The sequence below is a fragment of the Pinus tabuliformis genome, chromosome 1_2 (genome assembly GCF_031772625.1).
Source record: "Pinus tabuliformis cultivar Carrire ecotype Pingquan chromosome 1_2, CPIR1, whole genome shotgun sequence".
NCBI lineage: Eukaryota > Viridiplantae > Streptophyta > Pinopsida > Pinales > Pinaceae > Pinus > Pinus tabuliformis.
In genome coordinates this window covers 562,982,877-562,997,542 of record NC_142298.1, presented here as the reverse complement: position 1 = coordinate 562,997,542, position 14,666 = coordinate 562,982,877, and the positions used below count along the sequence as shown (strand labels likewise).

Below are 14,666 nucleotides of genomic sequence, written 5' to 3'. Positions count from 1 at the left end.
TCTTGCTAATATGCGGCTTTTGTTGTATTGGTCATCAATGGCACCCCTAGGTACTTAGCTGGGAGATTCACAATTTGAAACTCTAAGAACCTTGCAAGGTGATGTTGTATGGGAACAATACAATTAAAAAATAAGATTCTTATTTTATCTTTGTTAATAATTGTTCTTGATGCCTCCATAAAATATGAAAGGATGTTGCACAATTCTTTTGAGTCCTTGAGAGTGGCCTAGAAAAATAAGAGGATATCATTCACGAATTGTTGGTGTCTTATGGGGAGATCATAGCCATACAAGCAAACATCTTTGATAAGATTCCTTTCGCATGCATTTTTCAAATATCTACCTAGCCCCTAGAAAAGGAAAAATAGGGTCACCTTGTCTTAAGCCTTTTGCAAGGTTCACTGTTTTGGTAGGAGACCCATTAAGAAAAATAGAGGAAAAGGGGGTTGATATAAGTGACCTTATCCAAGCTATTTAATGCCATGAGAACCCAAAAGCATCCAATACTTGTATCATATAATCCCAATTCAGTCTGGCATATGCTTTCGATAGGTCCAACTTGATTAACATGCCTTGTTTCTTCAATTTATTTAGGGAGTGCACTACTTCATGAGCCGAAATTATACCATTACTAATCTTCCTCCCTTCTACAAAGCCTATTTTTTTAGGTAAAATTAAATCTTTAAGCAAAGATTTCAGACAATTGATAACAACTAAAGATATAATCTTGTAGATTACATTACACAATGCTATGGGTCTAAACCCCTTGGATATTTTGAGTTTATTTTGTTTGGAACTAATGTTATGAGGGTAGCATTTAGGCTAAACCAAATCTTTTGTAAACACCTCAACTCTTCCACTAGTGTACACACTTCATCCATGATAAAGTGTCAACATGCTTTAAATAAGTCTTTGTTAAATCCGTCTGGCCCTGGAGACTTGTTCTTTGGCATGGAATGTACTACCTCTTCCACCTCATATGATATCTTCCTCATCAAAGCTTCATTCTTCTCATGGATGACAAGCTTTGAAATGCATGTCACTATTCTATTAATGGTCTATTGTCTTGGTTTTTTTGACTCTGACATCAAGTTTTGATAATAGTCAACTAACTCTTGCTCCATTTCCTCATGTTGAAGCCACCTGCTTTTTCCTTGTGACATGAGTGAAAATATCTTGTTATAGTACTTCCTCATGTTTCCTCCTCATATCCAACTTATTGAGAATCTTTCCTTCTTCTGCAATCATTTCTTTTGGTCTCCCTTCCCTAATCTTCTTCTATTGGACTTCATGTATTTGGGCCTCCAGGAGTTGTTTCTCCTCCATGATATTGTCGAATTCTTTCTTATTCCAATCCCTAACCTTTTATTTGGGTTCTTTCAGCATTCCTTAAGCTTTATTTATTTCCACCATTCGTCTATCTTCTTCACAAAATTTGGATCTTAGAGCCAAAAACTTTCAAACCTAAAGGGGGTGATTTTTAGGAGCTTCTTTTAGGTCTATTTCTAGCCTCACTGGCCAATGATTAGAACCCAAGCACAAGAGTATTGCAGCCTCTACAAAAATGTCTTTGCCTAAGAGTTTTCCAATACCAAAAATTGGTCTAATCTACAGGCCACCCAGTGTTGCCCCCCCTTTGATTGCTCCAGCTGAAAATTCCATTAATGGTTTCAATATCCACTAGCTTCAGGTTGAGGATCATCTCCTCAAAAAAAATTGTTTCCAGGTTTAACTGCCTTATGCCCCCTTTTTTCTCCTCTAAATACCTTATCAGGTTAAAGTCCCCTCCTACTATCCAAAAATCATTAAGAATGAGGTATTTAAAGTACTGTAATTTATCCAAAAACCCCTTTCTCAGTAGGGATGTGAGTCCCATATATCGTTGTGAGGATGACCATTTCCTTTGACCCTAGATAGTGAAATATTCTAGTTAAAAATCTAGGGAAAGTTATCCAATATTGGAAAGTGACTTCAGTTGGATTCCATAAAATCACCAAGCCCCATGCACTCCCTAATGCATCTAGTTTCATTGCATTACATCCTTTCCATCACCTTTCCCTTATCTCATATATTCTCTTGCCATAGATTTTTGTTTCTTGGAGAATGACTATAGCCAACTTCTCTTTGGAGATTCTCTCTTAAATATCTTTGCTTCCCTTTACTACTAACCTCCCTTATATTCCAACTAACTATCTTCATTGAGAAATGTTTGTGATGTGGAGAGCATCACTGGTATTGCCACCACCTGGCATGAGATTTTTTATCAATTGTTCCCCCATAACTTGAATTGCTTCTCTTGTAGACTTCCTACCCTTCCATCTAATTTCTTTATTATTATTCTCTTTGCTAGTATTTTTCATTAGTGTTATTATTAATGAATAACTTGTTATAAGTTTTATTAATCCATTTAATATTTATTTTTTTTGGTAATGTTCAAACGATTAAATATACCACTTTTAAGATTTGCACTTGATATTTAGGAATTCTTAGGAAGGTGGTTCACCCTACTAGTATTATCTCAAGCACGCTTAACCATGGAGTATTTCTCCACAAGTAGGCTTACTACTTCATCCTCAAAACTTGGTGAACCATAGATATTTTCTCCATGATCAGGATTTCCCTCTCTCTTTATTTAAAAATGTGGGAAGCTTCCACAATTTAACGTTTCAACACTTATTGATTAACCTTCTAAAATGTTGATAAAGATGGAATATCTATATATATATATATATAGCCAAAAAGTAAATAAAAGAATGGTTAATGGAACTACAATTTTTTTATAAAGTTAACAATAATGAGTTTCGTATCATCTCCACTTAGATTTTGTTCTTGCTTATGACATGGTCACTCTTTGTGTTTCAATGTTAATCGAGTTCTTCGTGAGCCAAATTTTTAATGGGGGATGGGAAGCTACCAATGATCTCACACTTGGTTATGCGCTTGTGGACAAGACCAATTACATTCCAAGGAATAAAAAAGAACTACAAAAATATAGAACATAAGTTGGTATGCATTCTAGGTTTAGAAAAAAAATAAAAGTTTTGTGGGGAAAGAAAAAAGAAAATTGCAACTAGCAAGTTATTGTTGTTCTTAATATCCAAAGATGATAATAAATTAAGTCTGGGCTCTTTAGGTCCTTTTATTGACATCTTTATGTGGGCTATGGAACTAATTAATTACTATTAACAAGGTGTTCATTAGGTTGTATGCAACATTTCCTTCCTATAAGTAGAAATATGGTGATAATGCATTTATTAGATATATGTATAAATGCTTTGTAGAAAATCCTTGAAACCTTGCAACTGCTAATGAGAGAAAATTGATCTGCAGAAAAAACAAGATTTCTCTACCAAAATTTTGCAGAAAGAAAACAATGAATAGAAATAAAATCACACATAGAACACAATAATTTATCTGGGGAACCCAACTAAGAAAAACCCCTCTTGCTTATATTATCAATCGAGAAATATGATCTATTACAAAGAATTTGCTTCAAGCATGAAGCCCTTCCAATACTGATAAACTCCCTACAAGACTTTCCCAACAATTAGGCAAATAAGGCCTGCTAGGAGCTCCTATTTCCTAGCGCAAATTTGCCCTTAAAAATAGGAATTTCTCCTATTTCCTTGCACAATTCCCAAGAGAAATTTTTCTTCTTTCTTCTCAAGCCTCTACAAAAAAACTTGTGTACAATGAATAAATAGATTTATGCCTTTATTCAATCTCAATAGGAAATTTGAATTGCATGACCTACTAGGGCTAAATTTAGTAGTTGCAACTAGTTAATTGAGAGTTAGTTGAGTTAACAAAAGTCAAACTACTAAACTAAACTCAAGTCTATCTCTATTCTAGAACTAGAGACCAGTTAACTCATAGACACTAGAGTTTAACTCCACTAGATAGTTAAATTTTAGCTATCAACTAGTAGACAACTCAATAAAATCAATCTAACACAAATTAGCTGACAATAAATTAGTGATAGGCCATATCACACATGTTAATTAACAACTAGCTCAAGCATCTATGAGATAGAATTCAAATTAGCATCTTTGAATAAAGCACAAGTCAAAGAAGCCATTCCTTGCTACAATTTCAACACTCCCTCTTAGCAAGAAAGGGATTCTTGGAAGAACCTCGTCCACATGTATCTATCTTCAGCTCTACCATTGTTGCATATGCTCCCTCTGAACTAGAAGACTTCTCAACTTTCTTTTGCAGAACTCGTTTTGAAGACCCATTCTTTCCTATCATGCTCTGCTTCTTGAAGCTAGGAGACTCAACTCTCTTCTGATCTCCCTTAACCAAATTCTCTTCCCACTTCGATTGAACTTTCCCTATACTAGAAGTCTTTGACTGAGTGGTTTCCTCCACTCGCCCTGGTTTATGGTCCTCATCATCATGCTACTGATCATCCCAACTGCCAACTAGCTTAAACTGGAACTGAAATATTGGCTTAGGCTCCATCTTGAGAGCTCTATCATACTCTCGATTAACCACCACTTCTCTACTCTGAGAACTCTTTTCCTTGCTTCTTAAGGCTACACATGCATCAACCTCAAATTTGTATAGGTTCTCAATCCTGACACAAATTTGCTTGACTTGTCCTGCAGCAGAATGCTTGAGGTAGGCCTTCCCTTTGTGGAATACTACATCATACCATTTTTCTTTAGGGAATGCTACTGATACAATATTTTTCTTCAATCTAGGAACATACATCACATTCTTGAGATGGATAAGGGAACCAGACTCCCTCTTAAAGCTTACTGATTCAACTCCTTTGGTCATATAGCTACCATCATCTCCAAGCTCGATATGGAATTACATTTCTTTTTCCTCCATACTGTTGAAGAAATTTGTATTCGTTATCATGTGGAATGAAGCCCCTGAGTCAATGTACCACACATTACCTCGTGCTGAGTTTGACATGCAAGCTATCAAGGAGAAATCCAATTTTAACTGAGAAGAGAGTGTTTCTCCTCCTGTTGTTGCTGCAACATTATTACTGGATTTCTTGTTTAGATATTTTGTAGCGTAATGTCCAAACTCATGAGAATGGAAACACTTGATCTTTCTAAGATCCTTCTTTTCCTTTCCACCATTCTGACTATATTTGGTTTTGCCTTGGGCCTTCTTTCCCTTGGATTTCTTCCATTTTCCAGCAAAATCAAAGTTCTTCTCATCTTCTCACCCAGAAGAGACTCCATCCCTTGTGTTCTTCCTTATCTCTTCCTACACAAGATCTGACCACAATATCTCCTAATTAGGGAGCTTATCTCTTCCATTCACTACATCCTAGAAACTATGCCAAGATTTGTGAAGCCCAAGAAAAGAAAGGCTCACAATATATATTGGTGGAACTATCTCTCCAACACCTCCAAGTTCATCCCTCACTTGATCAAACCTCGATAGATATGTAACAATGGGCTTATTCTTGTCCATTCATTTTTTCCTCAATTTGTCCTTCAAAGCGAGTTTTCTGGCATCACTACTTCTTTCGAATAGATTAGTAAGGGCTTTCCACATGGAATGTTATCTCCTTCCCATGCAAATTTGGAACAATATGGTCTCTAACTCCTTTTAGGATCATCCTCCTAGATTTGGCAGTGTCCTTTCTCCATTGAGTTATATGTTGTGCATCTAATTCAAGAGGTTTAGGAATATCAGTCTTGATGTATTCCAAAACCCCATTATCATCTAGCACAACCTCCTCTATCCTTCCATGCACAAAAATTTGAAGTCCCTTCATTTGTATGCTCTGTCCTCAAGCCATAATATGACATGATTCCCGCACTTGTAGAATTCATACACCAACTGATCTTCTCTCCAACACACTTTGATATGATCAATGAACTTGGTCTCTATCTTGTTTTCTGCTCTAATACCATGTAGAAAATCCTTGAAACCTTGCAACTGCTAATGAGAGCATATTGATTTGAAAAGGACAATATTTCTCTACCAAAATTCTATGGAAAGAAAACAATGAATAGAAACACAATCACACATAGAACACAATAATTTATCTAGGGAACTCAACTGGGAAAAACCCCTCTTTCTTGTATTTTCAACTAAGCAATCTGATATATTACAAAGAATCTACTTCAAGCCTGAAGCCTCTGCAATATTGATTAAGTCCCTTCAAGACTTGCCCAACACTTAGGCAAATAAGGCCTATTAAGAGCTCCTATTTCATAGTGCAAATTTTCCCCTAAAAAATAGGAATTTCTCCTATTTCCTTGCGCAATTCCCAAGATAAATTTCTCTTCTTGATTCTCAAGCCTCTACACAAAAACCTATGTACAATGAATAAATAGATTTGTGCCTTCATTCAATATCAATAGGCAATTCGAATTGCATGACCTACTAGGGCTAAATTTAGTAGCTGCAACTAGTTAACTAAGAGTCAATTGAGTTAACAAAAATCAAACTACTCAACTAAACTCAAGAACTCAAGTCTATCTCTATTCTAGAACTAGAGATCAGTTAACTAACAAACGCTGGAGTTTAACTCCACTAGATAGCTAAATTCTAACTATCAAATAGTACACAACTCATTGAAAGACATCTAACACAAATTAACTAACAATAAACTAGTGATAGGCCACATCACACATGTTAATTGACAACTAACTCAAGAATTTATGAGATTGAATTTGAATCAACATATTTTACTAAAGTACAAGTCAAAGAATTCATTCCTTGCAACAATTTCAACATGCTTTGCTAGTTTATTTCCTATTATACTTAGTCATCTCTTTTAATAATTAATAATGTGTGGAATATTGTAGTAGATTGGACATCTAAATTTGAAATGTAATGGTCTAGTTTCTTTGTTTCATGATATCTGATTGGGAAGAATAATTTTAGAAGAATTTTCACTTTTGAACAAATTATATATGTATATATATATACACACACACATACACATTTTTTAACTATAAGATATCATTTTGTTCTTAAAATAACTAATTTTTTCTAGAAATAAAACAAAATGACTAAAATTTTGAATATTTGTATAAAAAGGATATTTAGATTGTTTAGATATCTTCGGCAAAATCACATAACCAATATTTTGTCGACGCGTTTCGAACCAACCAGTGTGGTTCATCGTCAGGAGAAGTTGAAGAACTGATCTGGCTTAGCGAGAATAAATAGAGTGTGCAGAGATTCCAACAGCTAAATCCTAACGGCTAATTTTGACCAGGTCAAACCACTAAATTAGTTAGTTAATATTTCTCGAAGAAAGTAAAATTAGGTAAATCAAGGAAATTCAATTGTTAATGAAAAATAAGAATATTATTAATATTATCCCAATTAATATTATAATTATAATGGTCATAATATATAATAATTAATCTATAATCCATTATTATTCCAATATAAATTATTATTTGAATATTTTTATAAAAATATAGCCTAACATTTTATAATGGTGTAGTCTAACTTATAGACAAAATTAATTTTCCACTAGAATCTGGCAATACAATATCAAGTAAGATTGTGAATTTTTGTTGTTTAAAATACTTTTTTGAATGCATTAATGGATTCAACACCCTGAAAAACCTCTAGAGCACTCAAATTCTATTGATTAAACAAATTAAACTCTAGTTTTTAAAAATCTCTACCAGATTTTTCCCCGATGGGGGTGAGTACCGAGACTAACGTGACAATCGAGCCTCATGAGGAGTGAAAAATGGGCCGTTGGGGAGCGTTGTACCTCCAGGTGACCTCTCCATATACGACGAAGGGAATGGTGTACATGGACATTAGATCTTGGGCGTGTGAGTATTCATGGTGCCTCGGGAAGGGGAAGTGTTAATGAGTTGATAGGCGGGATGAGGGAGGAGCCCGAAATTCGTTTCAGTGCTCAGGTCTGGTGGTGGAGCTACACCTGGTTTCTTGCTCGACGATGAAAGAGGCATCAGAGGCGTGACAAAATTGGTGATTTCTGGATTTTCTTCGAGGAATTGTGGTTTGTTGTGTACAACGAAGTCCAAATCCTCTTTTTTCTCGGGCCTTGTAGGGAGGGACTGGGTTGGAAATCGCTGAGGGCGAGCAAATTTTATTTCTGGTTTATTTGGGTCAAGGAGCATCCCTGCAAAAAATGGCAATGCCATGGTAAGGGCGGTGATTGGGAGGTGCCAAGATTCTAGAGAACTATCGTCCTCCTGGTAGTTGGCTTTGTGTAATGGAGTGACTAGCATGGCGGGAATAACGAAGGTGGTGCTAGCGACGGGGGTTAAGCTAACTCCCTGGGATTCAAGTGCGTGACCCTATCTCACAAGCGGACTGACGAGCGGAGTGAAGATGCTTCCATCTCACCTGGGAGCAGGTGGAGCACTAGGAGGCCAATCTGGTGGATGGGAGAGCAACAACTCAGGTTAGCTGATGGGGTAGCACTCTCGGTCATCGTGAGAGCACATGGACGGTGGCAGATGCACCCCATTCCTCGACATGGGTGGGTTATCCTCCCGGCGAAGCCAAGGACAGGGAGGGAGGAGACCCTCACATTGGAAACCATGGTGGATGGAAGCGGGAGTAACCCAGTGGGCAAGGCTCGAGGTGCAAGTTCTAGAGTGCATGGAGGGTGAGGTAGTGGAATTGGCAGAGTTCAGCGTTAGACCACTCGAGGAGGAGGCAAGGGTTTGGGGCAGGGGAATCATTGTGGCAGCACAAAGACATCTCACACTGGCAACAACTCTCGGATGCTTGGCTCTCAGAAGGGTGGTGGACGTAGGAGAGTTCCAGTTGCTCAAAGTGATGACCACAATGTCACCCCTAACCCACAGGCATTGCAACATTGCTACTTAGAAAATCGTCATAGCCTAACTCAATCCTTGATGGACCAGGTAGATGTGGTAGAGCGAATTAATCGGGAAAAGCATGAGGAGTTAATGGCAACATTGGATTGCATGCATTACTTCCAGTGCCAGGTCAGGGAGTGAGTGGTGGTAGTCTGGTGGGGACAAAACCATCTAGTGGAGAAAGTGGAAAAGATGGAAACTTAGATGGCACACTTCAAAGGGCATGTTCAGTGCAACTTCGGTCCTCTGCCTCCTCCAGGAAATGCTCCGGATAACCCAGCTTCTGTCACCTCAGACAATTAGTATGTCCTCGAGTTTTCTTTATGTTTTATTTGTCTATTGGAGCCTATGGCCCTCTCATTTGTGGACACTGTTATTAGTATCTTTTTTGTATAAAAAATTTTCCGTCTTCTTTAGACTTTGGTCAACAAACCCGGTCGAAGTGAGACCACATATTTTTTCAAGTATTAGATGTATATCTTTTTTTCTAAATGAATAGAATGTTGACTTACAAAAAAAGTCTCTACCATATTTTTATTAAAATTAACCAAAAAAATGCTATGAAAAAGGAAATTTTGTCTATAAGTTAGACTACGCTTTTATAATTGTCATTTCAAAAATTTATAAATTTTATAAAGGTTTATATACTTTTTTTTTAATCGAAATGAGAATTTCTAGAAAATCAATAACTTCAAAAGATCAACTTGCACTATTACACCTGATACAATTATTTCATAAATGTCACAAATGGGTAATTACAACATTATTGTCATTTTAAAAATTAGTAAATTTTATAAAGGTTTATATACTTTTTTTAATCAAAATGAGAATTTCTAGAAAATCAATAACTTTGAAAGATCAACTTGCACTATTACACCATACACAATTATTTCATAAATGCCATAACTTCAAAAGATCAACTTGCACTATTACACCATACACAATTATTTCATAAATGCCATAACTTCAAAAGATCAAGTTGCACTATTACACCAGATACAATTATTTCATAAATGCCATAAATGGATAGTTACAATATGTCTCTGAAGAAATGAATTGTTCACCAAACCACTCAAGCTAAAATCTTTCGACTCAAATAAGGACACGGAGGTGAGATTTGATCCAATTATGAAGAAATGAATTGTTCACCAAACCACTCAAGCTAAAATCTTTTGAATCAAATAAGGACACGGAGGTGAGCTTTGATCCAATTATGTGTGCAGAGTTCATGAAGCCATTTAATATCTTCTCTTTGGGTCTAACCACTATCTCAAGTTGCCCCATGGCTCCAAGTTAGCTCTCGTGGGAATTGAACCTTGCCCAATGGTAAAAAGCTCGTCACTTTCCATCATTGGATCTGGCACCCTTAAGCATAATGGTTTGTACACTTTATGATAATTATGAATCTTAAAAATTTAATCTCTTTGTACTTTGAAAAAGTGATGATATTTTTCAATCTTAATGAAAAGTGATGGTTTTCCATTAACTTATTTTGATAATGAGATATTTTTTGCATTCAATATACAAAATATATATATATATATATATATATATATATATGCAATTGTGATTTTTTCAAACCTTATCATTATTCATTACAAATATAATTATAACATATCCAAAAAAAACACATGACTTAGGTTTTGAATTATTTTCAAATATTTATTAATAGTTTAAGAAAATGCCATATACATAAAAATTCCATCCAAAAATTCAAGTAAACCACATTAATAAGTCATATAAAGACATATTTAGTATTAATTAAGTTATTTTCCAAACACTTTGAAGTTAAAACAATATCACACTTTGAGGTTTTTATCCTTATAATTCCTTTGAATGATCTTGCATTGTATGATACATAAGAACTTAAAACAATATCACACTTTGGGGTTTTTATCCTTATAATTCCTTTGAATGATATTGCATTGTATGATACTTTTGTTATGTATGTAGTGTTTTTATATAATACGTTTTTGTGAAATATGCAATGCCATAATTGTTTGGTTGCATATGTGTGAGGTCTTCATTGACATATTATATATATATCCTTGATTTACCTTGAGTTTATCACAAACTAGACAATGTATAATTTGGAAAATTAAGTGTAGAGGAATAACTGAAAATTAGTTTGAAGACGATCTCAATCTGCTCCCGCTCCTGTTACCAAAAGACTAAAACCTCAAGTACTTCCCAATTAGAGTATTTCAGTCCTCCGTGCTCAAAAGCTTCAAGAATAATGGAATCCCAACTCTAATTCAAATCTCCAATTCTCATTCTCATCCTCCTCTTTTAGTCTCCAATCCCCCTTTGCCTGTACGTGCTTGGAATAAGTAACCCTCCTAGGCCGTCACTGCCTTCTTCCACCACCCTCCTTAGATTTGATTTGGCTGATTGATTTTTACGTGTAGAGTGAGGTGAGGATAAACATATAAATCTTATATTATTTTATCTTTCATAAACTTCAATTATATTAACAAATTTAATAGTTATCAATGTTTATGATACGAATTAAAAAAAAAAACCTTTGACTTATATAAATATATGTTTGTAAAAATATATATATTATCCATATTTAACTTTTGACTTTAAACCTTGTAATAATCAATATTTATCATAGGATAATTGGAATTTATAAATTTTATTTAACACTTTATAAATATGACTGTTTCATACTTATCTTTTGAATGTAGAATATTAGGTAATATCTTCTTGATAATTTAGGTGTTTTAGTCCATTTTCATTTATCTAATTTTTTCTTAATTATAATGCGATATATGCATATGTAACAATTATATTCATACATTGTATGCACGCTGTTACTCTTTTGTTTATAAATTGAAATGAGGCATTACAATATGCATTATTTAAATAATATATTCATAAATTTGAAGTATTAAAGTATAAACAACATGAACGAACATTTTTTCTATGATGTACTATTTTTGTTTTGGCAATGATCGTCAAGACTCCGTTTTCAAGGATCTTTTACCACTCCAATTATTCATTGTTATCGGAATGGAGGTAAAAGAAACTAAATTGGCTTTGGTCACATATTTTTTAGGATGGAAATATTATTTCCTTTCCAGCGTCTTGATATTAATGAGTAAGTAAACTACTTTGGTTTCACTCTAAACCTAAGAATTGCGGTAAATGTTATTGGTATGGACGTAAAGAAAGTAAATTGGCTTTGGTCACATTGGGTTTGGATGACACCATTTTTAAGATGGAAAGATTATTTCCTTTCTGGCATCGTGATATTAATGAAGGGATAAAATATCTTGGTTTTACTTTAAATGTAATAATCGTTTGGGATAAAATTAATTAAGAATATATATATAGAGTATTTTATTTTTATATTTTCATATTTTTTATTTATTTAATTAATGCAAATAAATTTAAGGGGTTTTTATTAGTTAGTTTCTCTTAGATAAATTTATGTATTTGTATATGTGATTGATGTATATTTGTGGATGTTGTTCTAAATTGTGAATTAATTTTCATGGAACAGTAGAGTGAAATCGTTTCTTATGTTTTAGATTAAATTCCTTGAACAATTACAATTCTATCACCATATTTATACATACAATATAGCTCATATTAAATAATTTATATAAAAAATAAAATAAATAAAAAATTGATATATGTATAATACAAGCAATCTTTATTTTATTTTTTTATAGTAGATGCATAATTTTCTTTAGCAAGCTCCATTGAAATAGATAAAGTTTTGCCTCTTTGCCAACTGGTCTTTACGAATTTTAAATCATAAATTTCATATATGATAAAATTGTTTATTTCCTGATCTTTAATTTTCTTAATATAATTAAAGGAGAGTTCTTATTTTTTGTGGAAATGGGCGGCCTTATTCGGATAACGTTTCTCCGTTTCTCCCAATTCACAGAACATCTAAACTAATTCAGAACTTCACAGTTACAGTATGGATGGTTGCATTGCTTGTACGGTAAGAAACCCTTGTTAACAAATTGAAACGCATATTCGCCTACACTATTAACAACCTTTTAAACAATTTTTGCTGAAAATTTCGATGAATTTTGTGTCTGAAACTCTCGTGTTTCTGTTATACCGACGAGATTATATCAATTTCAATGAAATCAACGCATAGACATTGCCTGACAAATTCAAATTTCAGAAACTTTGGAACCCCGACAAAATCAAGAAGATTCAGCTAGATGTAACTGTAAATAGAGTATAAGAATCAACAGACTTTGATAACACGAACACCAGATGGCTTTCCAAGTTTGGTGGAACTGCTGCTGCTTTCACATTGTTTCCCCTGCCTTTTGGCAAATGCAGTCAGAAATTTGGTATTGCCGTGATTGCCATTGCTGGCGCTGTTGTTGCTGCTGCTGCTGCAGGTGTGATCCGAAGGAAATCGGTGCTTCAAACAAGTCTTCACCCCGCAAGATTTGCAAACATTTGAATTCACAAACGTTAGGGTTTCTTTGCAGCGTTTAACAGGGCAACAGGGCGGTTTCTTGATCTTCTTTTCGGGATTACAGTTGCCCGATTCGGCGTGTTTGCGGAGGGTGAGTGATGGATCCTCGTTGAATACTTGGAGTACAGAAGCGGAACAAGCAGGACAGATGTGAACCACGCGGTCACGCATATTGGCGTTAGGGCACTCGTGATCTGTGTATGACCGGTGCTCCGCGCAAAAGAATTTGTCACAGCCGTCGCAGCTGAAAGGCAAGAAATCCAGCTGATTGCAGGATTCTTGGCTGCAGTGCTTGCCAAGATCAGGAAACAAAGGCGTTCCCCCCATATTTCTAGTATTCCCTTACCCTCTGTATCGCGAATTTCTTTTTCTTCTTCTAATAAATCACTGGACAGGATGAGCGGATCGAATTGAGAACAAACCATTAAAGAAAGGGCAGGCGCCCAATTTATAAACGCCACGGAAACGTGGAGGTGAAGTAACGCGTGCCGAGGCAATACGCGGACCCAAATTGCTTTCCTATTTCATTTGTATTTCTGGACATTACCAGAAACTTCGTAAGGAGGTATGGCTTCCTCAATCATCTCGTGTTTGGATCTCGTCCACCAGACAAACTCCCATTATAATTTTCATTTTTTTGGGAAGTAGTTTTCGTAATCCAACTTTGTCCACCTACCAAACTCCCATAATTGTTTTTTTTGGGAAACAGTGTTTGGAATCCAACCTTTTCTTTCTTTCTTTTTTAATGTTAGGCTGGGAAAATAGTTTTGTAATCTAATTTTTTTGGATTTTTTGTTTTCTTAAATTACATAAATAGCGTTTTGGTTTGTAAGGAGAGTATTTGGCTTTTGTTTTTTGGGTTAAATATATATCTAATCAATTTAGAACTATATATTAAAGAGAGGTATCAAATTTTTCAAGGTGTAATTTTCTTTTCGTTTGTAAGGAGAGTCTTTGGATTTTTTTGATTTTTTTTTTTAAATATATACAAGTAATTAACACAGATCATCTTAATTCCAGAACTATCGAGCAAGGAGAGGTATCAAATTTTTCAAGGTGCAAACTTCTTTTGGTTTGTAAGGAGAGTGTTTGGGGTTTTTTTTAATATATATATAATTAACCAACATAGATTCATCTTAATTCCGGAACTATCGAGCAAGGAGAGGTATCAAACCTTTCAAGGTGCAAACCTCTTTTCTAAGTGCAAAATTTGAGGGAAAGTCTTATTTAATCTCTCTAGATGCTTGATAGATCTAGAGTTAAGATCGATCTAGTTGGTTATATGTGTGTGTGTGTGTGTGGGAGGGGGGTAGGGGGAATCTATTACTTAGTTGTAAAATCAACAATGGGGACAACCATCACATATATTCATATATATATTGTTGATTAATTTTATGTACACTTTAATC

General features: G+C 34.8%; 1 pseudogene; it reads right to left on the bottom strand.

Moving 5' to 3' along the window:
* Positions 1-12,773: 12,773 nt before the first annotated feature.
* On the bottom strand, positions 12,774-13,788 carry LOC149206848 (zinc finger AN1 domain-containing stress-associated protein 12 pseudogene; annotated as a pseudogene).
* Positions 13,789-14,666: the final 878 nt, after the last annotated feature.